This window comes from Marmota monax, unplaced genomic scaffold, assembly GCF_021218885.2.
Source record: "Marmota monax isolate L192 unplaced genomic scaffold, Marmota_monax_Labrador192_F-V1.1 WCK01_AAM20220418_F8-fsc00090, whole genome shotgun sequence".
Taxonomy (NCBI): Eukaryota; Metazoa; Chordata; class Mammalia; order Rodentia; family Sciuridae; genus Marmota; species Marmota monax.
In genome coordinates, this window is record NW_026695219.1 from 3,877,113 (window position 1) to 3,903,834 (window position 26,722).

A 26,722-nucleotide genomic window follows, 5' to 3' on the forward strand; every position below is an offset into this window, starting at 1 on the left:
AATTTTAAGGAGGAAAAATTTATTTGGGGCTCATGGTGTTAGAGGTCTCCATTCATAGATGGTCAATTGCATTCCTTGTGGCCTGAGGTGAGGCAGGACATCATGGTGGAAGTGTGTGCCAGAGGAAAGCAGTTTAGGATGTAGCCACCAAGAAGAAGAAAGAGCTTCCCTCACCACGGACAAAATATATATCTCAAAGATACACCCTTGGTGACCCATCTCCTCTAGCTACATCCTACCTGCCTACAGTGACCACTCAATTAATCCCCATCAGGATATTAATATTGCACTATATTGCACTTCACCTTTGAATTTTCTTGCCTTGTCTCACATAGAAGCTTTTAGGGGAAAACCTCATATCTAAACCATATCAATTAGAAAACAAAACAACAAAAAATTAGTTGGAGAATACTCAAGAAGAGATAGCCCTTTGGTAGGAACTGGAAGATTTGGGATTCAGAATCAGGTAAAGAGCCACAGAAAGTAAAGTGGTTATCAGAAATCAGTGCAAAGAGATCTTCTATGAAAACCACTGGTGTACACAGAATTTCCATGTGCCACATTTAATGTTGGTCTCCAATTTTAACAACTTATCCAAGAATATGTCGAAAATTATTTAATTGTGCCTATTAAATTGATTTTACATGATACATGATCAAGAAAAGAGACATACTTTTTCAGCTAAGCTTGACAAATTGAAAGACAAAATTTTAGTAGATGGCAGGATTTATTATATAAAGGAGTAAAGGTGTGGTAAACTTAAGTAAGGAGAAGAATGTTCATACAGTCATTGCTGACATCTCCAAGTCTTTAACTGTGGTGGTGATCAGATATTGTTATTTCATAAATATGTAGTACATGATATATATGTTCTCATATCATAAATTTTTTAAAAAATATTTTGATAACTTTGTTTGAACATTATTACAAAGCTAACAGTTCGCATTTTAACTTATGCATCTGGAAGTACCATTCAGGAAGAATCCATTGTTTCCTGTGAAAGGACGGTTAGTTCTCATTAGATGAATGAGAATTCCTTTTTCTTCTATTTCATACTTCCCCAAAAGATAAGAGGGTAAGATTATCAGAATTTCAGGAGAAAAAAAATTGGGTCAAAGGCAAATATGGAAATGTCTAATCATTTCTAGATAATAGAGAAACTGGAAGCAAGTGAAGAAGACAGGGAAAAGGTACTGGAAAGAATGGAAGAGGAGAGTGAAAAATTCCCTGGAAGCCAAGGAAAATCAAATTTATTTTTATTATTATTTGGCTTTTTAAAAATATCAAAGAAATCACGAATTTATAATAAAAATAAAAACAGAGCACTGGGGCCTAGGGACCAGGCTTTTGTTTGGAGAATGAATTTGGGGAGCAGGGAGCCCCAGAGGAAGCTCTGCTTACCTCCTCACAGATGCCCTCTCTCACTTGACCTGAAGGTCTCTATTGCTCCTTTGTGAGTGCTGGAAAAGGTCTTTAGAAATCAGCTTTGAAATGACTTATTTCTGTGACCTATCATTTTATTTCCCTTAACAACCAACAGCTGGCTACTCTCCAGGGGCCCTATCTAATTAGTATATGTGCAGAAGTCATTTACATGTCATTACAGCCCTTGCTATACTCTTCTCCTGCAAGGAAAGAAAAGAGGAGGCAGATCTCATTAAAATTCACCTTTGGGCAAATCCCTGGAATGCCTGCTTCCTGGGGCTTTAAGGGAACTCTCTGCAGAAGCTTTAGCACCATTCAAGACACCAAATAACAGGGAGGCAAGCTGAGTACACCAGGACACAACCCCGCCCAAATCTTTTTACGCCTCTTTTCATGGCACTTAAAAATAAACTATAAATGATTTGAACTGTGGGTCCAGGGAGCTAGGTGGAATAAATATAAGAAAAGGCCTTTTATTTTGTTAATAGAATTTAAAATAGAATTCTCACTCTTCTTATTAATAGCATGTATTTATCCTCCGAACTTAATGTGATCATCAAAATTCCTCCTTTAATCCAGGAGCAATATGGTACCTTCTCAAAGAAATATTTGTAGTTCTCCTCTTAAAAGCTAGTTAAAAAAAATGAAGTTCCACATGTTTGCTAGCTTTTAAAAGAGGGTGTGTGAGTGTGTGTGTGTGTGTGTATTTTGGTAGTTACAGGAAACTTTAAGATTTTTACCTTTTTTACACATTATTCTGGTATTATTATAGAGAAATATAGAGAAATGTTGAAAAGGAAGGATTTGAAATTACAGGGACAAAACACAGCTCTGCCCGTTATGAGCTACATGACCTTCAACAAATTAATAACCTGTTTAAATGTTTCCACTTCTGAAAAGACAAAAGGTTATTACAAAGATTAGAGGAGGGCATCTCTGTGAAGTGCTTTGCTCAGTGCCTGCTTCAGAGTAAGCACAAAATAAAAGACACATTATTTTTAAACATAATCCACAGCACAAAAACCTGCAAGTTTTCAAACTGATAGTTACTTAAAAAGACTACATATTTTGGCTAAAGGCCATCTAATAAACTGTTAATGTGAGCTTTCTTTCATTGTTTAATGTAATAGATCATTTTTAGGACCTGATTTATATTGATAATTGGCAATTTATAGACTTTCATTGCTTAGATCTTGGTTCTCTGATAGCATTAATCGGGAAACCGAACAGATGGGTTTGTCCCATCAAAACAATTAGATTTGCACTCAAAGTTAAAAAGTATCTTCATTGTAGTCATTTGGTTGCAATGGAAGCCCAGGATTGATAAGGCAAAGGTTAACTTTCTCAAGAAGATACTGGACTCTCTGGGGTTGAAGTAGAAGATGACTTGCTACGTATGGGGGTGATTCCCTGATTGCCTTTGAACTCAGAAATAGCTGAGAGAGATCAAGTGAGCTTGCTTTAATTCAGCTGACAAATATGTTTCATTTCTTCAGACAATTTGGGTCAGAGCGAGTTTATGAATGAAAGATAGAAGATAGGATATCAGCCAGCCCTATGTGTTATTAATAAAATCCTGATAATTTTTAATCTGGCATAGAGAGGACCTATCAAAATAATGAGAGATTTGCTTAAACAATCTTTAGCCAAATTTTATTTTTAATAACTTTATTTTGTTTATTTATTTTTATGTGGTGCTGAGGAATGAACCCAGTGCCTCACACGTGCAAGGCAAGCACTCTGCCACTGAGCCACAACCCCAGCCCTAGCCAACTTTTTATTTTGAAAAATTTCAATCTACAGAAAAATTGCAGAGGACAGCAAATAAATACATTCACTGCAAGAAAGAATCTTGTGTACACAAATACATACACACAAACCAGCTGAGTGTAAGTTATAGATAGCATGCAGTTATTCCTGAAGTTTCAGAATACATTTCTAAGGAAGTCGTTTTTCTAAATAAACACAATTATCACACAGGAAATTTGATGTAATATGGTCCTGTTATCTAATATTCAAATTTTTCCAGTTGTCCCAATAATGTCCTTTGTTTTTTAGCATCCAAGATCCAATTAATATTCACTCATTGCATTCAGTGTTCATGTTCCTTGATCTCCTTTAGTCTAGGAGAGTTCCTCAGCATTTTTGTTTTGTTTTGCATGACACTGATATTTTTGAAGATCCCAGGTCAGTTTGTTTTTTTTTTGGCTGAATAATCCTGAATTTGTTTGCTTGATTGTTGCCTCATGATTAGATTTAGGTTCAATATTTTTGGCAGGAAGACTACATAGGTGGTGTGTTTTCCTACATGCAGGGTACCAGGTGGTTCAGAGTAGTGGCTGGTTCTACTACTGGTGATGTTAGCTTTGGTCACTTGGAAAAAGAGATGTCTGCCAGATATTCCTACTTGAACTGTAACTTTTCTCCCTGTATAATTAATAAATAACTTGTGCAGAGGCCCACTGAGGTGGTACAAATACCCTGTTCCCTAGCATTTCACTAAGTAACTGAACATCCTTCAAGAATCCTATGATTCCTGACTGTATCTATTCTTTTTTTTTTTTTTTACTATATTGGCTGCGAATTGATAATTTCCTATCTTGTGTTCTATATTTGTTAGTTGGTGCTCTTCTGTAAAATCACCTGTTTTATGTTTTTTTAAATTAAAAATTTTTTGTTTTATTGGTGTAGACTCCAAGATTAATTTTTTAAAATTCAAAGGGTTTTTGTCTAGCATTGTTGTAATCTGTTCTGATGTTCAAATTGCTGCCTACCTTGCAGCAGAAGCCCTTGTCAATTATACAGACATTCTGTTCTTTTACTATATTTTTTCAATTTTTAAATACTTTCTTATTTTTTCTCATCAGTTGTTTCATTTTTATTAACTTCTAAATTGGAGAAGAGGGGAAAGTAGACCGGCTTTTTCCCATGTCCACCTCAATCTATATGCCATCCTGTCAACTCGTTGACAACCAGGAAATCTACAGTGATGGTACAACAATTTTTTTCTGGCTTAAAGTTTCTCAGTGCTGGCCCAGAAAGGAAATGAAGACCCACCCAAGCACAGGGGATCAAGAGTAAGTGGACCAATTAGAAGACCTCTGTAGGACTGGAGGTGATGCTCAGCAGTAATGTACATGATTAGCATGCTCCAGGTCTCAGGTTCAATCCCTAGCACCAGAAAAATAAAATAAAATAAAGGACAAATGCAATAGCCTACTATTGAGGTGAAAAAAAAAAAAACATGGAGGCTTTAGTGCTGAGGGTGGAAAAAACTGGGGAGATGTTGAATATACGTTAAAGGTAATGTTTTGTGTTGTGTGACCAGAAAACTTAACAAGAAAAACGTAGAGGAGGAAAGCTTTATTTTGGCTCACACTTCAATCAAGGTTTGGCACTTTATACCTCTGGGCCCAAGATGAGGCAGAACATCGGGTGTGGGATAGGAAAGCAGGTCAGAACACTGCAATCAGGAAACAGCTCTGCTCATCAGGGACAAAAAAGGCATTCCTCCAGTGACCTGTCTCCTCCATCACACCCTATCTGCCTACAGTTACCACCCAGTTAATTTCTATAAGTGGAATCCACTCACTAGGTTACAACTCTCATAATCTAATTATTTCACCTCTGAATATTCTTATATTGTCTACACATACGTTCTGAGGGATACAGCATATCCAAATCACAACAGGTAGGGACCTTCAAACACTGCCTTGTAGAAGATACAGGAAGCTGATCCATCTATGTAGTCAAAATGTATCTCTGGATTTATTTATTTTAAAATAAATTCTTGACTAATGGTTTTTTGGTTTCAAGTCGTCTTTGATTTAAGGCACAGTGAAACTTTTAGCAATGGAGAATTTACCATCAATTATTGCTAGTATCTGTTTTTTGAAATAAGGGCCAAGAAATAGGAGTGCTAACTCATGTCTTTAACATCAGATCTTACCCAGCAACTTCAAAACAATGAAGTTTGATCTAACACTGCTCAGGGCTGGTGGGAGCTATTTATTTATTCATTAGGAGAGGGACATTCTATGTCATTTTCTTTCTTCCTTCCTATTTTGAATCTCAGCAATTCGCAGTAAATCTCATCACTTGACAAATTCTTTCTTGCCCACCACCATGAGCTATGTCAAACTGATGTGTACCCTACTGATGCTGGCCAAATGACTGACTGGTCACCACTGATGTGTCCATGAATTCTCTTGTTTGGAATGAATTCTCTATGACTCAGTAATTCTCTCAAAACCTCCAGAGAAAGTAGATCTGGAAGAATCCTTAGACTAGCATAGCAGTTTCTTGTTCAGGAAAGTTGTATGTAGCTGACACTACTTGGAAAACTAAAAAAATGATTTTTGAAAAGCAGGAAAAGTGTCAACTAAGTGGCCCAGTTGGAGTGAAGCAATTGTAAATTACAAGCTGTCTCGTGAGCTCTATAGTTGGTACCCTTCCCTGGGGACACTGGGCAGAAGACAATTTCAGCTCATATATTTCAAGTCCACCAACAGTGATCAGCATCATTTGGCAGAACATGTGCCGTTTCCAGTGGTTTAAAATAGTTTTTCTAAATGTGCCTTTTCACTCCAAATATGGCTTGAATTTCTTCAGAGTTGACACACAAAAGGGTATGGGATAATTTTGTAATGACTAAATTTTGCTGGATGAACAAATAAATTTTATTACCTGATTCGATCCCAGACCCCGTACTGAGGGTAGGTAGCACATAAGCCTATGTATGTATATTTCCCTTAATGCAATAAATTGTTTTTTTAATCAACTTTCTGTGTATATAGAATTTTAATTGTTATTATCTCTGTGCCAAAGTTTTAAAATTCAGGGGTCTAAGGATGTAGCTCAATGATAGAACATGTGGTTAGCATGCTTGAGAACCTGGTTTCAAACCCCAGCACCACAAAAATAAAACTAAAAAAAGAAAATAAAACAAAACAAAAACAGTAACATTTAGCATTATCTTATTTAATTATTTTCCCAAATATTTTTTTTAAAAATTGAAAAGCCAGGCCTGAAGGCATGTACCTGCAGTCCCAGCAACTTGGGAGGCCAAGGCAGGCAGATGGCTTGAGCCCAGGCCAGCCAGGGCAACATAGAGAGACCCTGACTCAAAAACAAAACAAAAATATTAATAAGTGAGGAAAAACCTCAAATGGTTTTGGTGAAACAAATGTCTTCATCCAATGTTTCTATTAAAAAACTTCAGTGATGATGAAAATAATTCTAATTTAAATCTATTAATCTATTTTTAAGATTTAAGGAAAACTTCCTATGTGTAGGAGGTGTTATGTGCCTAGGCTAAGAAAATTCAAATAGTACAGATGATCCCCAGTGTAAAGTAAACTCATTCCTAGTTGCTAGTGTTCCTTTTCCTGGACCCAGGGTCAACTACTGTTACCAGTTGCTATTTTCGACAATTAAGGTATTTTCTTCATACATAGCCATTAAATTATATATTTTTTTGTATTTGGATCTTTCAAAGCATGTAGGATCACTTCTTAAGATATAATAAATGTTTCATGCTTTTATTCATCTGGAGGAAGTCAGGACCTCAGGAAGGTTTAGTTCAGAGTCCAAAGAAGAGATTGCTCACAAGCCATTTCCCTTTCTCTATTTTGTTTTCCAAAATCCTGAGCTGTTGAAGAGATGACACTGGGCATTCCTGAGAAAAGGAGATAGAGGAATGCCTTTGAGAAACGCCAAGGTAGAGAGGAGAAAGACTCCATGTCTGGAAAGAGGAGACCCTCTGGGGGACTTTACTAGCAGCAAAGGACCTAAAGGCCTATTGGGAAGAGGGCAAACTCTCAGGGTCAGAGGTTATATATTACACCCTGGGAGGCTGGACTCAAGGCTTAGGGTCCCCAGTTTTGCAAGTTCCAAGAATTAAGGGAACCCAAGCCCATGTTGATAGATGCTAACTATAGTAACCAAAGGAGCCTCTGATGATTGCTGCTGGGAAAGGCTCTGGGATTTTGTACAACCTTGGGCTGTTAGTGCTGAGAATGAGTTCCTATCAGTCATCAGCCTTAAGAATTTAAGCTAATATAAATTTAAGCTAATATAAAGCCTATGACTGGAATTTCTAATGAATGGAGGTTTGGGGGTTGAGAGTCAGACCTACCACACAAATGTGGTCCCTGGTCTTCTTATAAGGGGTCAGGTAGATACTGTTATCCTACACTGCATTAATATGCTCCAGTCTGCTAAGCTATGATCAAGAAATGCCCCATGATTCATATGAAACCTCCCGGATCTCAACTAGCTCATTTTGGTAGACCTCAGAGGGCAAGCTGCAAAAGTATTCTGGAAGCAAGAAATAGTGGTCTTATCTAACCAGCATTATTTTTTAACATCATCTATACTTGTCTGTCTGCACAAATGAGCATTTACTCCTAAGACTAAGGAAAGAACATACAAAATTAAAATTCATAAATTTTTTAAATAGATGGAGTTGTTGCCCAGCCTGTCCCTGAACTTATGCGCTCTAGAATCCTGCTTTGGCTTCCTGTGCCCAGTGGAAATTCATAATTTTCTCCCAAATAACCAATTTGACATCATGCAACAAACAGAAAACTTCACTCATATTACCAAGGAATATCACACTGGAAAGAGAATTTGAATTTGTTAAAACACCCCCCCCCACACACACACACACACTTATATACACAAACATTTTTACTTTTTATAGATTGATAACAGGAAATTCATGTAAATCTTAACTCATCCCATGAAACCCATAACTCCCTCGCCAGGAAGTAGTATTTTCCATTAATTTTTAATAAAGAAATTACATTAAGTTTCCCAGTGGAAGAATCAGAGGAGGTAAGAGATGTGTGTCTTGGGCTGAGCTGCCATTTGCTCTTGTCTCATTATCAGTTTGTAGGGCAAAGTTTCATTCAATGGCTTATTTGTTGCTGGCAAGGGATTTAAAATGCTACTAGAAAGGAAACCTCTAGGTACCAATGGCTTTTAAGGTCTGGACACAGAATATTAAGTTGAATCCTGCTATGTTTTAACTATTTTAGCAACATGCAGCGTGTGGACCTGAAAAAGTTTCAGTTTGTATAACTGATCTGTATAACTGTATCTGTGAAAGAATGCTGCTATTCAATTTAGAATAGGGCAAAATTAGGAAATAAGCAAAATCATGAACATTAGAAACTATTGGAAAATGTAGATAAATCTCATATAGCCATATATTTTAAAATACTATGATAATTATAGCTGTTATTTATTGAGTATGTCTGCATGCCAAGTACTTTGCAGACATGATCACACTACCTTGTGATACAGGTATTAGCTTTCCTAGCTTTCTGTTTTATTTAACTGATAAAACAAAACATAGCACCATCCATATTAAGGGGTACCATGTGATGTTTTGAAACATGTATACATTGTGTAATGTTTAAATCAGCTTAAACATGTCTATTTCTCAATGTTAGTCAGTTCTTTATGGTAAAGTGTCCTTTCTTCTAACTTTCTGAAATTTATAAGACTTTATTGTACACAACATACCAATATAACAATATTTTGTTACCTATAGTCACTCCATTGTGCAAGAGGACACAAGAACTTCTTATTCCTATCAAACTGTAACTCAGTGCCCACTGATTAACCTTTCTCCATCCCTCCCTTACCCTTATTCTCTACACCCTCTGGAAACTACCAATCTGCTTTCAACTAATATAAAATCAACTTTTTTAGATTCCACATATGACAGATATCAAGCAAAACTTCTCTTTCTGTGCCTGGCTTACTTCCTGTAGCATAATGATCTCCAGTCCCATCCATGTTATTACGAATGACAGAATTACATTTTTTTGTGCGGGCATGACTGAATAGTATACCATCATGTATATGCACCACATTTTCATTATACATTTATCAGCTGACACAGGTTCTTTCTATTTCTTGATTATTGTGAACCATGCTGAAATAAACCTAGAAGTGCATATATCTTTTAGACATATTGATTTTATTTTCTTTGACTCTAGACCCAGCAGTAGACTTGCTAGATCATGAGATAGTTTTATTTAGAATTTTGAATGTGAAGATGACCAGGCTTGGGCAATATTGTAATGGAATAGGCCCAGCCACAATTTAGTAGCAGAACCAGTTTTCAAATCTTGTTCTGACACCCAAATCTGCCCTGTTCAGCGCCTCCTTTCTTGAAAGCTCCCTGTGTTATTTGTGTGTATATGACCATTTTAGGACAACAGTGCAAAAACAACCCTAGTAGGGACCTAGTAAAGATGACAGTGTGGTTATTAACACTAATGAACATTTGCAAGACAGGCTTCTCCTTTATTTCCCTTTTGCTATATAATAAAACACATTTATTGCCTCTACCAACAATTAGCTATTCTCCATTAATACACTGATGAATCTTTAATCCTGCAAGTACCACATTAATTAGCCAAATCTAGCTTCAATTTTCCCCAATAGCTGTTATCAATCCTTCATGTAATTTCTCTACTTAACATCTCAATGAGTTTCAACATATTTTAAAATTGATGAACTCTATTATATGATATGATAGAATTATTAGGTTCTATAGACACAAGAAAAATTAACATCCAAGTGTTTTCTGTGAATTTCCTATAAATATGTAAATATTTTAAATAATGAGTAATAAACCTTTCATTCATATTCACATTATAATTAACTTTGAATTTAAGCAGCATCCAAGAAGCTATAAATTTGGGCTTCTGATTCACTCCCAATCACCTTCTAATTTATATTTTCTCTCATTACAACGAGGCTATGAAAAACTTCAATCTTGCAATTCTCTAATCTTAGAAGTTTAAAAATTCATAAGGCAAAATTAGAATCTGTGTAGGAGATATTAGGGTTTAGTAAAAGGAATGCTGAATTGTAAGTCATAGGAACTTGATTCCAAGCCAGAGTCTGTCTCCTGCTCAGATTATTACTTTGCAAACAAATTTTCTCATCTACAAAATGACAAGTTTACAAGGGACATTCTGTGAGATCCCTTCTATGTAATGTAGAGTGTAAATAAAAATGAGAAACAAAAATGTAAAAAAATATACATTTTTAAACATAAAATTAAACTCCTTAAAGTGATTACAAATCATGGTATGTATCTATAGATAGATAGTATATACACGTATATATAAAGTAGATAAATGTATATGGTTATTTTATATCATATCAGAAGTAATGTGCACATAATAATGAAACAAGTTAAATGTGAGCAATAGGCTTCCAGTTTAAAATGTTATGTAAGAAAAAAATCAAATTTTTAACAGTTTAACCTTTTTGATTATTATTACCACTGAGAGTCACTTACCCAATTAATCAGCTTTAAAGTATTTAGAAACTTTTTAATACACTCCTAATCTTTATCCTAGGAGGTAATACTAATAGCTTAATCACTCAAGTGCAGGAAAATAACAGAATGGCTCTCATTTCTCCTTACTCTTCCCTGATAACCACTCTCCAGTTTTACTGTATTGGGTATCCTCCTATATTTGGAGGAGTGTGGGGAAGGGAGGGAAGGAGAGGAGAGAAATGTGGGTATAGACTAAGGCAAGAATAAAAAAAGAAGAAAACTTACATGAAATCAATGGAAAACTGGCATTTCCATGAGAACAGAGGACAAATGGAAACTTCAACTGAGGGAAATGGTACATTAAGGAAGAAGAGGGTTAGGAGATGATGTAGCTATCCTTCAATAATTCAAGCTTTATTACAGGAAATATTCCCATTATTTTCCCCTCCATGATTCCCTAATTGGATTAGAATTCAATCCAATTAGGGAATCTATTTCTGATCAAGTTTAAGGGTGAAAAATGGAAATTTCCAAGGCTTTGATAATTTCTCAATATGGATATTTTGAGAAAGCGCTTGTCTGAATGGGATAAATAATTTATGATTTTGAAAATATTCTTAGAAAATGGGAACATATTTTACCTGGAGAAGGTCAAAAATAATACTTTGACATAATAAAAGGCAGAATGTGCCATGCAAAGTTTGAATCAGGGTAATAGAGCAATCGACGGTTCTCTCCAAGTCCATACTTAAATGCCAAAGCTTATTTGATTATAGTATTGATTTTTTTTTCTCTTTTTAACCCAACAAAATGTCACCCTCAATGAGGGCTCTCAACCCAAAGCACTCTTGTGTAGGTGGGGTATAAATCAGTAGCAGCAATTGTAGCAAGATGTAGTCAAGATTTAGAGACTCCATAGCAGGCAGCATTTCAGCTTGGTCTCATGTTCCCTAAACACACATGCTGTGAGCAGATAGTCCATAATTCTGGCACCTGTCTCCCTCTCTTTCTTCTATAGGCTGTGGGCAGACATATGTGACTCCTGCCTCTTGGATATCTTCCCAGATAGACCAATGGGACTCTTTCATTTCTTTTCCAGCATACTTAATGGAACCAAATTCTCTCCTGAACTGAGTGGGTAGCAACAGCTCTGTTAAAAAAAAAAAAAAATTGTCACACCTGTTCTTCAGGCTCTTCCATAACACAAATACTAATGATGAAATCTCCATGGGAGGTGGGACAAAATTCGTTTTTTTCAACCTGTATGTGATGACAACACTTAGCTCCTGTACACCAAGATGAGGTGAGATAGGTAGAAGCAAGTAAAGAGTAATTTGCAGCTAAAATATTAGGATCAAGGACATGACATAAATCCATGCCCCAGGCATAGTTACCAAGAATGGGTAGAGATAGAACAGATTCTGAAACTGACTACTTCAATCCTAGTTTAATAAAGAAAAAGTGAGATGAAGAGAGAGTTCATTGCTTTTCAAGGTAAGCAGGGCCAGCAAGTGGTAGAGCTGGGTCTGGTTTGAACCCAGACTTCCAGAATCTTAGCCCAGCGATCTTTGTTCCTAAACTGATCCACAGCTCTTTATGTGAGACTCTTAGGGCCATGTGTGTTGATGGTGCATATATGGTAAACAAACAAACAGAAACTCTGCAGACTCTGAGGCAACATCCTATAATTAAATACACTCATATCTTTACAAGGAAGCACATGACTATCACATTAGGCAGGATAAATAAGACCCTAAGTAACAGTTTTTAATTTAAGTAAGACTTTGCCACCACAAATTATTTTTAAAAGTTTTTGTGTGTGTGTGTGTATGTTCAGAACTTGTGTTCCAATGCAGCTATACTTTCCTCATGGCCAAAACTGAAAAATCCTCAAACATTTTAAAGCAATACATTCATTATAGTTTAATGGTTAAGAACAGTTCAAACTTTAAGAGGTCTTAAAAGATGAATTGCTGCAGCCTGCACCCCACTGTTTCTGACTTAGGAGTTCTGGGAGAAGCCTGAGAATTTCTTTCCTTCCTTCCTCCCTTTCTTCTTCTTTTCGTTGTTCTTTTTAGGTACACATGACAGTAGAGTGTATTTTAACATATTATGCATATAAGAAATATAACTTATTCTATCTAATTAGGATCCCATTCTTGTGGCTGTACATAATATGGAGTTTCACTGGTTGTGTATTCATAATATGAACATAGGAAAGTTATGATATAGCTGGCCCAGGGACCACACTTTGAGAACCACTGGCTAAGAGCACAACTTTGGACTAATAGGTCTGTGTTCAAGTCTGTCACTTCTTAGCTGTTTGATTTTACACAAACTACATATTTTTTTTTTTGCTGATAAAAACCATTGATAATCTTATTGAGGATCCCTAACATGGGACTGATCACTTTTCTCTTACTGTTTTTAATTCTCTTTTTGTCTTTGTCTTTCAACAGTTTGAGTATATCTCTTAGTGTGGATCTCTTTGGGTTTATCTAATAGTTCTTTAAGTGTCTTACATCTGTATATAAGCATGTCTTTTCTCAGATTTGGGACATTTTCTGCCCTTGTTTCTTCAAATAATCTTTGTCTCTTGCTCTCTCCTCCTTTTGACCCCAGAATGCAAACACTGGTCCATTTGATGGAGTCCCACAAGTTCCTTAGTTCCTATATTTACTTTTCTCTATTCTTTTAACCCCTCAGATTCTATAATTTCAAATGCTCTAGCTTCAGACTCACTGATTCTTTCTTCTGCCTATTTAAGACTGCTATTAGACTCCTCTGGTAAAATTTTCAAATCATTTAGTTTTCAGCTTCAGCATTTCTATTTGGTTATTTTTATAAACTCCATGTTTTTGTTGAAAATCTCATTTTGTTCATATATAATTCTCCCGATTTCCTTTCACTATTTGAGCTTACTTAAAAGTTTTAGTCTGTGTCAAGTATGAAGGCTGTGTTCCTTTGAGGATAGTTTCTGGGGATTTATTTGTTTCCTTTGAATAGTCTGTGTTTTTCCTGTTCTTTGAATGTCATGTGCTCTTTAATCAAAAATTGAACACTTGTAAAAAAGAACTAACTCTCTCAGTCTTTGAAGATTGTCCCTATGCACAGGAAGACCTTCACTAATCAGCCCTATGTGAAAGGTTGACATCTTCCAAGTCCTTTTCTGGGAATAGATCTTGTCTGGGCCTATATGTGTGTAATTCTGACTCTCTCACATACACAGCTAGTTTTAAGTGTGTCAATTTCCCTAAGAGTTGCACCCTTATTTCTTCTTGAGTCTTCTCATATTCGGTTGCATTCCTCAATCAAAAATCTCTTACCCTAGGTATCTGCAGGTCTGTAGAACCCTGGTGATTTTCATGAGCCATGCTTATTGCCCACACAGCTTCTTCTAGTCTAAGATTCGAGCTCTGCACTTTTGGATGCCTAAATTCCTAGTCAGGAAACTCAGAGACCAGCATCTCTACTTTCCTCCGTACAGATTAGAACACTGAAAACTCAGGCCAGTTCTCCAGTTTGCAGAATAAAAAGTTTGCATCATGTCCCCCAAACTACATCATGCCACACTGGGAAGGAAGTGGGACAAGAATGAGAAGAAAAAAAAATCTACTACTGTGAACGTGGATTTTTCTTGATTAGACATTCACTTAGTGGCTGCAAAAATCTTTGGCTGATTCCCAAAGGTCCTATAAAATGACTTCAGCCAGTCTCTAGCTGTTTGTTTAATGTTTCCTCTTCTGCATCTTGCTGATGTTCTTACATAATTTCCTTAAGTCTCAGTTGCTTAGAGTATATACTTTACAGAATTTTGTTGCAATGATTAACTGAGATAATGTATATAAAATAGTAAGAACAGATTTTGCTATAGTAAAATCTTAATACATTCTGACCATTATCATTGTCATAAAGATAGTTACAATTACAGACTACAGATTTAACATCCTATCTTCCTTACTTTCATTATTGGGAGATTTCAATGTGAGTGGCCGAATGCTAACTTATTTGTGTTTTAATCACAAACCTTGCCCTTCCCAATACTCCCACAAATATCAGTTGCCTAGTGGATGTCTACCTTCCTCTACAGTGCTATCGTGTATCCATTATCCACAAAGGTTATATTTTATTGAATACACAAGGAAGATATTTTGCTCTCATGTTTTAGGTTTTCCTAAGTCATGCTTATTCCCAATTTTAAGAACAATTTCCATTCTCATCACCAATTTATGTTCTAAAGAAAATTCTTCTAATGATAATTTGAGAAAGCAGCACATAGACTTAAGTCCTATCTTTAATATAGGCCTGGTCAGGCTTAATACTAATACACTCATGCCTAATAAAACAGTAGAAAAACAAAATCACTAAAAAAAAACACCCCCCAAACCACAAAAACCTCTTATCTCATAATTCTCAAAAAAACAAAAATTCATTGTATGACTCTCTCATTTCCTCCATTTTGGTCAAATATCAAAACCACTTCCCTTTCTATCTTTTCTGAACTTCCTTCATCTTTTGCTGATTTGCCGTTTTGATGAACAAACACAATGACTGTTTTTGCAGAAGACATTAAGTGCCCTTACAGAGAACATGCTTCATTGGTTTTGTACTGGAGATACTCGGCTAAGTCAGTGAGCTCCAATTCTGTTATCAGCATCAGCCACTGTAGAGTTTACAAGGTGAAGGTCACCTTGGAATAATACAACCGAGATGCAGGAGGTGACGTGAAGGTCAGAACTTAGAAAAACTTTCTGAACCAGAAGTCAAAAGCATTTTTCACAGACTTAGTGGTCATCGAGGATCAGAGAAGCAACCAACAAGAGAATCCAGGAACATGAGCTTTGTGGCCAATGCTACCCCTATTACTTAAAGGAACACTTACCTCAGAGGAAGTCTATGGATATTCCAAAGAAATCCCCACCAGGGTCCTGAGCTTTGGTGAATCCTGTGCCTCAAAGTCAGGTTTTCAGATTTGCAGGTTTAAAAACCTGGTTTAGCTGGCACACTGCAATGGGGATCCTTGTGTTTATCAAGTTCAAAGAGACACAAGCCTGATGACTCTGTGTTAATCTACCCTATTCTGTAATGAGCAAGGAGGTCTAGGCAGTGTATATTCTCACTGTTGGCAAGAAAAAAATCATCACTGGTCTTCAAAGTATTTCTCATCTAAGACAGCTTGCATCATCTCACCCATTATAAGAACTAACTTGCCAAAAATGTTTCTGGTTCCTTTGAAGAAAACTCCTTCCTTCCCAACCAGGGCTTTTCTATGGGTCACCTCATGTTTCCATAGCAGAATGACTCCCTTCCCTTTCCTACTTTTTTCTTATTTATCCTCTAAGTAAGACACAACTTCCTGTCTGAAATTCTAATCACATAATAACTCTGCTTTTCTGAAAATACTCTCATAACACCTTGATTGGATTTTCAGGTGTCTTTAAACTATTCAGTTATGTATTTACAGAGGGAGCTCTTGGCTTCCTCCCCTAGATAGCTATTAAATTTTACTGATTTAACTCCAACAAGGTTTTTTTCCCTTAAGTGAAGGAAATGATTGTGTTAGCCCCAACTATATACCAATAGATTTATTTAAAAAGTCATTTTTAAGTAAAATTTTGATTTTAAGTAATTTTAAAAAATCATTACATTGACTTGTGTCTGCTGCTTAAAATATTTTCAAATTTCTGTCAATTAAATGTAACCCAGAACAACAAAGAGAAGAGTTGTACATTTTCCTTTCTGTGTTCCTGTGTAATTTGGTCAAACAGCCACCTACCTGAGATTTCCATATAGCATAGGAGCCTTAGGGCCACTGCAATGGGTGACTGACAACGCCAGGGATGGCATTTTCTCCTGCTCATAGTAGACTTTCAACTACTGCAGGCAGAACTCTAAGCTGCCATAGTTTTCTTAGAAAACAAAGACTGTAAGGCAGACATCAAAACTTAATTAGTAGAAGTCAAATTATGAAAATAAAAACTGTATTGGAAAGAATGACACTTAAAATGATTTTTGGATATACGGCAGCTCTGGACTTACAAAGGTTTGACTTATTATTTTTTGACTTAGTAATGTGCAAAAGTAGTACACAAAAGTGGTTTCAGTAGAAACTTTTTCAAATTTTGTTTTTTTTCTTGGACTAGCATGTAATAAGCAGTATGATTCCTCTGTGATGATAGGGAGGCGCAGTCAGTCACTCCCCACCCCACTTCCAGAGGAAACCATCGATATGTCACAATTTACTGTATGATATTTGGTAGCTTAGGTAAATGCACTTTGACTTTACTATATCTTCAACTTAAGATGGGTTTATTGGGGGCTGGAGAGGTAGCTTAGTGGGTAGAGTGCTTGCCTAGCATGTAAGAGGCCCTAGGTTCAATCTGCAGTACTGAAAAAAAAAAAGGGTTTATTGGGACATAACTCCACCATCAAATGATTGAGTCTAAATTAATAAAATAAATAAGTAATATTGGAAATGACAGTTGCCTAAATTTATAAGAGAATGGAAGTTTCTTGGTGAATGTATTAGTGAGTCAACAAACTGAGTACCTACAGTGAGTCAAGAACTATGCTAGGCTAAGTGTGTAGCATCTCAAATGTGCAAGACCTTGGGTTTGATCTCCAAAATTGTTGAGGGGGCTATGCTAGACACTGGGAAAGTACAGAACAAAATTGCAGTTTCTACTCTTCTGCCTTACTCTTACTCATTTCTCCTAGAGGGATAATCTTATCTCTTTACTTAGAGGAGTCGTCAACACTCCTTAAGCTCTGGGATTCAGTGTTTCTCTTATGGGAACAATAACATAGTTCCAGTGGGCATTGAGAAACACAGATCCTCAACTCCAGCTGCCTTGCTAACTCATTGCATGATCATTTAGTTTCTTAAAGCTTTCTGCAACTTTCAGACTAAGTTGCTACTGTGTAAAGTACAGACTTTGGAATCAGAGGGATCTGTTTTCAGCTTCCACTTATCTTGGGGAAGTAACTTGGACAAGACAGCCTCAGTTCTACTTTGTACATAGGAATTCAACATATACTTATGGATAGGATTGGAGTGAGAAGGAGAACTAATGGCTAAGAGCTTGGGTTCAGAAGTCACATGGACCTAGCCTCCAATTCTGTTTCAAACATTTTCCCACAAGGGTGACTGTGGATAAGTTACTTAGCTCCTTGGATGTATAAAGGGGGAAACAGTCATATTCTGTAGGACTAATATAAATAAGAGTAAATGACATATTGGTATAAAGTGCTTTAGCACAGTGCCTACCACCTAGAAATTATGTAATTAATACTAGTTATCATTATTATCTAAACATTAAATAAAATGCTATATTTTGAGCACATAAAATTTGTGCCTTTTTGACAGCAAATTCCAAAGATGTCATTTTATTTTCAATGTAGCTTATAATAATAAACATGTCCAAAGTGGAGCTGGCTTATTCAAGAAACACTGTGCTTGAGATGACCCAAGGGTCATATGTTCATTGTTTTTGGTTGAGGCTGGGGGGACAGGTCTCTTGATCTAGAAGGAAGGTTAGACAAAATGACATTGAAATTTCTCTTCAGCTGTGTTTTTTGTTTTCATTTTATGGGATGTATTCATCTCTGACTAGTAATGTTACTATTATTAACATTCAGGTTACAAATTTTATTAATTATTTAATAATTATTAATTATTTAATATATAAACTTTGAGTTATTTTCATGAAGGAATCTACAATTGAGAACTATTCTAGAATTTATTAAATATTTTACCTCTAGAAAAGTATTGTCTCTCCTCTTTCCACTTCTTTAATTCTAACAATTATAAATAGGAACTCCAACAAAAGCCAGCCATCACATCCCTGAATGAACTGATTTTTCTTTTAAAATTTTTATGCCTTATTACTTTTTTAATCTTGTGAAGCAACAACCACATTCTGTGTTAGCTCTGACTCTGGTGATAATATTATGAACTAGGTCAGAAGGTAGTTAAAAAAGAAATAGGTCCATAGCTAAGAATCTCATTTCAAAAAAAAAAAAAAAAAAAGAAAAAGAAAAAAGAAGCTTAGCTGTGTTCCATGTTCAAAATAAACTCTATTTTCTATTTCAGAGTAATCATGAGATTTCTGAGAGAAGTGCTGAAGAAATGTTCCATGGAGAGGAAGAAGGGTTGAGAACCCAAAAGCTTGACCACAGTGCGCCCCACTTCCTTGAAAGACCAAGGGAAGCCCCTTACCCCATTTCTCAATGTCTCTGAATGCCACTGTTAGAACACAGGCAGTCTGGGTACCTGGTCAAGGAAGCATAAGAAAGTTTTACTTATACTGGTGCTTTTATCTGCAGCTTGGGTTGGGGGCTTGGAAGGATAGTGTTGGAATATTATGGAAAAGCAGTTTGCCGAAGAAGAAAAGCAAAAAAGGGAGTAATGTAGGGCAAAACAACATGCCTCAGGCTGTGAAGGAGCCTGTTTGTCAAGAAAGCTCACAGAAGTACTTGAACAGGCAGAGTGTAAAAATGCTCATTGGCCTAGATGATCAAGGGGCACAGGGAGAGGCGATGTACAGAATGTGTGTCCTTTCAGATGCTGGTACCCAGAGTGCCACTGTGTTCATTTTGAAGGAGGGAGACCAGCTTTGCTCTTTCTAAGACACCTGCTATATTCTGTCAGCAGGCATGCCAAGACCCAGATGCTCATTGGACAGTTCTCAAACAAGTGCACTAAGGAGCGGAAATAAAAAGAGTTCCACAACCAGCCAGCCCTGTGCTCTGCTAGGTCACATGGTTTATTATTTCACATTTTGGTTTACATGAAACTATTTTGTACACTGAGTCCCTAAAGGGGACTATGGTAAGCCTATTACAGGGAAATAATAAATGCACTAGTAAAGAAGAGGTATTATGTAATTTTTTTTAAATTGTAAGAATGTTAATTTTAATAAGGAAAAAAAGGTAAGTGAGGCATCCAGAAGAGGAAAGGGAAAGCAAAGAGAAAAAATAAGAATTTTTGTTTATTTAACTTATTTTTCTTATACTGAGGTAGGAGTATTTAAAAATGAAATCACTCCTAGTGTTAAACTGTTCTTGGGAATGGGGGTGGGAATGTGCTTCTGTCCCGTGGCTGTCACCCAGAAGCTCAGACCAGGATTCCAGGATTCCAGGATGGGTAGGAGGGGCTCCAGAGAAATCCTCCAGACAGGATTAGCCAGGGTTTTGTTTTGATTATGGGGCAGTAAAGTAAAAATATAATAATCCTGGAACAACACTGAATTGCCCACTTTTTATGTTGCTAAGGAAAAATGATCTCATAATTTCAATGATAAGTCATTATTTTAAAATCTGTCCACCCCAATTTAAAAAATGTCAGAAATGGTGCTGGGAAAACTGGAAATCCATATGTAGTAGGTTGAAATTGAACTCTGTATCTCACCCTGCACAAAACTCAACTCAAAGTGGATCAAGGACCTTAGCATTAGACCAGAGACCTTGCACTTAATAGAAGAAAAAGTAAGCTCAACTCTCCATCATGACGGCTCAGGAATAGATTTCCTCAACAAGACTCCTAAAGCACAAGAAATCAAATCAAGAATCAATAAATGGGATGGTATCAAACTAAGCTTCTTCATAGCAAAGGAAACAATCAAGAACATGAACAGAAAGCCTATAGAATGGGAGAAAATCTTTACCACCTACACCTCTGATAGAGGATTAACCTCTAGGATATACAAATAACTCAAAAAACTTAACATCAAAAAAACAAGTAACCCAATTAATAAATGAGCAAAGGAACTGAACAAGCATTTCACAGAAGAAATATATGAAATATATGAAAAAATGTTCAACGTCTCTAGCACTTAGAGAAAATGCAAATTAAAACTACACTGAGATTCCATCTCATTCCAGTCAGAATGGCAATTATCAAGAATACAAGTAACAATAAATGTTGGCAAGGATGTAGGAGAAAATGTTTACTTATACACTGCTGGTGGGACTGCAAATTGGTGTGACCACTCTGGAAAGCAGTATGGAGAGTCCTTGGACAACTTGGAATGAAACCACCATTTGACCCAGTTATCCCACTCTTGGGTGTATACCCACAGGACTTAAAAATCAGCGTACTACATTGACACAGCCACATCAGTGTTACAGCAGCTCAATTCACAATAGCAAAGATATGGAACCAATCTAGGTGCCCTTTAACAGATTAATGGGTAAAGAAAATGTGGTAAAGATACATAATAGAATATTACTCAGCTACAAAGAAGAATAAAATTATGGCATTTGCTCAAAGCAAGTGGATGGAATTAGAGACTATCATGCTAACTGAAATAAGCCAGTCCCCAAAAAACAGAAGTCAAATGTTCTTTCTGATATATGGATGCAAACCTATAACAAGGGAGGATAGGCAGGGGAAGCATAGAAGTTCATTGGATTAGACAAAGGGGAATGAAGGGAAGCAGGGGAAATAGGAAAGATAGCAGAATGAACTGGACATAACTTATCTATGCTTACACATGGATACATAACCAGTATAACCACAAGAATGAGATCAAAATTGTAATGGGTCGCACCCCATGTATGTATAATAGGTCAAAATACACCCTACTGTCATGCATATATAAAAACAACAAATTAAAAAAAATAACACTGCTATTGTAAAGTTAGTACTTCATTAACTGTACCTTGTTCATTTTTCTAGGCAGGATAATGAGCCATTGAGTTTAATTTACTAGGAAACATCGTGATTTCATAATATACAAAATTGATAAAATGACCACAAAGTAATGTGGTTTATTTTCTTAACAGAAATTCCATAACAAGAATTAAAATGAAAATTAAATTTCCTAATTAAAAAAAGAATGTCAGGATAAAAATAGTCTTTCTGAAGAAAAGTCAGCTGATCTTAAGACTAATTATATTTGTAATCATTACGTACATACATATATATATATATAATGATTACGTATGTGTTTAAACATACTGATAGGTATGGAAATAATTGTTGAAAATGTAAATTTGAAATTTTGACATTCCATATATTTATGGTAGTACATTACAGGTGAGATGTTTTTGAACAACTGAATTAATTGGGGATTTATGATGAAAAAGTGCACCATGAAATATAGCTCTCGTGCATAACTTGTGCATATTTTGTTTAATGACATTGATGTTTTAAATCCACATTTGCATCCACGATTGCTAATGAAAACAGAAGCTTTTCGGGTAACTAATATAAAGAAAGCAGTGGAGGTAGTCGCGCCCAGCTGGTCAAGATCTCAAAAATGGGGTACAGAAGGATGTGCTCTGCTTTCAGAGCCTCTCAGCTCTAGAGAATTGTTGCCCAAGATGAGCATCTGAAAAGAAGGGAGCACACAGATGAAAGCTCTGGTTTGGGACCTGGAGTCTGTGAACCAATCACAAAATAAAGTGAAATGAGAAGATGGAGAAATATCACTGATGGAAAGTTTTAAAGTCTCCTAAACCTTACAGAAATGAAAATATGAAGAAGTAGAAGCCAATGTATCATGAGACAAAAATAAACATACTTGGCACCAACCTCCAAGGAACTTAGTGATCATTTTCAGGCAGGTCCCAGGAGCCGGAGTTCTCATCCCTGGAAGCCCAATAAATGTCCGAAGGAACTGGAAAGAAAATATCTGGCTCCACTGCCAGAGGCTGGGATTTAATTGGCTTGGGGTAGGGCCTGAGTAGCAGGACTTTTTCTAAAACTCTCCAAGTAATTCTAATGCACAGCTAAGTTGAGAATCAATACGTATAGGGTTGAAAAAAAAATACTGCAGAAACTCATCAGAGAGTCTTCAACTGGTTAATTTGCAAACTACTTGGAGCAGAACAAAACATTCCGTAATCAGCCATTTAGAAAAAGTTCTCCATTCACTATAAAATATCTCATGTGTTTATCAGACAGAAAGACTTTCTGCTCATCAAAATATCAGTGAGATTGCCTATGCAAAGCAAAATAACTTACTAGAGCCACAGACACAGATATTATCTTGACAAAGGTCCCAAGGACCACTACTATGGTTTGGATTTTAAATATCCCCACAGACCACATGCTGAAGGCTTTGTTGCAGGCCTGTGGTGCTATTGGGAGGTGGTAGAATGATGGAATCTCTAGGAAGAGGGGCCCGGTGAGAGGAAATTAGATCACTGTGGGGGGGGGGTAGGGGGGGGAGCACATGCCCTTGAAGGGAATATTGGGACCCTAGCCTCTTCCTCTCTCTTTTCTTCCTGGCAGCCATGATGTAAGTAGTTTCCTTCACCATGTTTCATGCTGCCATAGGCTCAAAGCAATGTGGCCAAACAACTGTGGATGAGACTTCTGAAATAAATCTTTCTTCCTTCAAGTTCTTTTGTCACAGGCATTTTGTCACAGTAAAACAGAGGCGATTGAAATGACCACCCAGAAGACCCCAGAGCACCTGGATTACATTAGGAAGCGTCTACAATTTTCTTGGGTAGGACTCAGATGAAAGCTAGCTGAAGGCAGTGTTTTCAAAGCTTTGGAGCCTTGGTTATATGCTAGACACAATTCCACACATTCTTGGTAGAATTCTCTCATTTAATGTACATATTTGTTCACTCTGCTGTGGCCACCTGGTCTTTCTATACCTCTTCAACACACCAGCTATGTTGCCACCACCCTTTTCCTTCCTCTGGGAATTCTCTTCCTCCACATCCCCAGGGCTTCCTGAGTACAATAGTTCCCCTTATCTGTGGTTTTACTTTCTATGAATTCAGTCAATTGTGGTCTGAAAAAACTAAATGGAAAACTCCAGAAATAAACAATTCTTAAGTTTTAAATTATTTATTGCTCCGAGTACCATGATTTAAAACTCATGGTATCCCACTTCCCTCATCCAGGATGTGAATCATCTCTTTGTTCAGCACATCCATGCTGTAGACACTATCTGCCCATTAATCACTTAGTAGCTGTCTTAGTTATTAGATTGACTGTGGTGGTATAGCAAGGACTGTGTTCAAGAAACCACGATTTTACTTAATAATGCTCCCAAAGCACAAGAATTATGATGGTAACAATTCAGACATGCCAAAGAGAAGCCATAAAGTGCTTCCTTTAAGTGAAAAGATGAGAGTCCTGCACTTACTAAAGAAAATCATATGCTGAGGTTGGTAAGATTTGTCCTAATGATAATCTGTGAAATGGTGAAGGAGAAAGAACTTTGTGTTAGTGTTGCTGTTGCATCTTAAGCTGCAAGAGTTGTAGCCACAGTGATATAGATATAGATATAGATATAGATAGATACAGATACAGATATAGATATATCTAACTATATCTATATCTATCTATATATCTATCTAGTCAAGATGGAAAAGACATTAAAGTATAGAGTTTGGTATTATCCATGGTTTCAGCCATCCACTGGGGGGGGGGCAGGGAAGGCACCCCTAATGGATAAGAGGGAACTACTGTTCCTGATTTTAAGTTGCCACCAGTGCCTCCTTCTTCATCTTCCCTTGCTTACATCATGCTACATTTTCTTCCTTCCACTGCGTTTCCTACTCTCTAATGTTTATTTATCTCCCTGTCTGCTCATCTATCTAGATTATTATTTATTGTCTTCCTCTCTAAAAATCTAAACTCCACCAAGCAGGAATCTCTCCTCCTGCCCTCAACCAATGAACAATGACTAGCCATGCCTGTCATTTAGTAAGTGGTCACTGAATATTTTTGAATGAACAAAAGATTTAATGTTGTGGTACATTATTATTTTATCACTATTTTGATTAATAGAAGTCTTTTTGGTGCTAAAAAGAAACACCTTGGTTTTTGTTTAATTAAAAGAAAGCAAAACAGAGGAAGGAGAACGGAAAAAGAGGGAGAAGGGTAAAACACTTCAGATGGCTGATGATACTGCTGTCATTACAAAATAATTGGCTTTTTTACTTCGAGAAATATAAAGGCCACATAGGAGGCTTGCAAAGCTGAGCAGGTTGTTCTGTCTCCAGTTATCTTCCCTGCTCTCCATTTAAGTTAGTATACTTTCCTACTTCTCAAGAGAGGGAGCTGATAGTCACCTCCCTCTATTTATCAATAGGAATCTGACATTACAAAAGCAACAGCTTGTCTTTCAAATAGAAAACCATTCCCAGACTTGCCTCCAAAATGCTTTAAGGATGTTCCACTGCCTTGAAGAGTTAATGGGCTTCTCTATTATTTATCAGGGGTTATTTTTATAACAATGGGAACACAACAGATGACATTAGTAGTTTTTGCTGGCAATGCCTGTGACCTTCCTCAAATTCTTTAGGTGTGTGGGGACTGCTGTGCCCATTCAGAATGCAGCAAGTAAGCCTGTAAATTCCAAAATCCTTACTCAGCAAGAAAGCGCATTAAAATATTTACTTTCACTCGCAGTGTTAACAGCAGGGGGAAAAATTACATTTTACAAGATTTCTACTCTTCCAGCACTAAACATTTAAATGGACTCAGCATATAGGATCAGAGGTTTCTCATATGGTCACAAGATGATTATGGTAGGCAAGGAGGAAGCAGAAAAGCCATAGATGAGTCGCTGAAAAAAATAATAAAGTTGACAAATGTAGTATGCTCAAGGCAGGATACTGTGAAATCATTATATTTTCAACAAAGAGAGAAAGCACATCCCTGCAGAGTCAGATCTTGGCATTCAAGCATTAAAATTTTTATCTTCACCAGATGTATAAAATGGAAAATAAAATTTTGACAGAGAGAGTGGGAAACAAGACCAATTTCAGTTTCACCCTCCCCTTTACAACAAAGCAATTTGTTGTAAATTCATTTGAAGAAGCAGCACTATTTTTAGGCAAATGAGAGCTATTTAAAATGTAAAAAGAGCTCTGAGTCCAAACCCAAGATATGAGAATAAATCTAGATACTGTCAGATCAGGTGAGTAAAAAACAAGATGGTTTCATTATAATGATCAAAGGCACACTGCATTTCCATTAAAAAACTAATTTGCATGCTAAGCAAAAGCAACTCAAATTACTCTTTGCTAAAAACAAAGTAAGTGGATTTGTGGTGTATATACTTGGTGCTGAAATGTTTATAGAGCATAAAACCAGATGTACACTTCTAGAAAGTCCTCCTAAGTCCTCCATAAAAAAACAAGTATGAGCCCTAGGTGATAATTTTTCAGCTTTCTAAACATTTGAATTAATTCTCCTTATGTAACAATCTGCTGTAACAGTGAAGCTAAGGTCATAGTAGCTTAGGATACATAGGTGCATTTTTTTAAAAAATTGAACTTGAATCCTTTCATTCTAGCAAGCAAGGGCACTGGACTTCCATAGACCCCAGACCTTGCTATTAGCAAACCCATTTCCTCACACCTGGACCCTGAAGGCTTTTGTCATCTGGAGGGACCAGAGTGACATAGAGATCAATGAGCAAAACATACCCATACATGGACACCTCAGGAGTCTGCCTCCTCCCTGTCCGTCCTGCAGCTCTCAGAACTTACTGGGAACCCTTTCAAAAGTACCTTGAGAGCCAACTAGAATTCATTCTTGTTACATTAAAGTCACATAGCATTTCTGATTAGAAATAAAATTACCCATATCGTTTATGCCCTATTTTTTTTTAAAAAAAAGTGTTTTTGTTGCTGTCAGGGCTCAGAAAAGGATATACCAAAGACTGGCACTTTGATAGGTTGAATAACCTTAAAACCTGCCTCAGAATCAAGGTCCCTCTAACTTTGTCTTATTTCTCCTTGTGCTAGTTAGCTTTGCATCATTGTGACATTATACTTGAGAGAAATCAACTTAAAGGAGAAAAGGTTTATATTGGCTCATGGTTTCAAAGGTTTCAGTCCATGTTCACCTGGCTACATTGCTACATTATTTCTGTTTGTGGTGCTCAACATGGCAGAGAGATCACTTTTATAAGAAAGCCTCTCACCTGATGCCCATTTGGCTAAGTCAGAGCCTCATGATCCAGTCACCTCTGAAAGACCCCACCTTTGAACACTGCTGTATTAGGGACCAAG

At 36.6% G+C, this 26,722-nt stretch overlaps 1 protein-coding gene across 4 annotated transcripts in view; it reads right to left on the minus strand.

Annotated features, from left to right (window-relative positions):
* Positions 1 to 26,722, minus strand: part of Pld5 (phospholipase D family member 5) — a 421,479-nt gene that overhangs the window by 185,074 nt on the left and 209,683 nt on the right. The gene's annotated exons all lie outside the window — the stretch shown is intronic.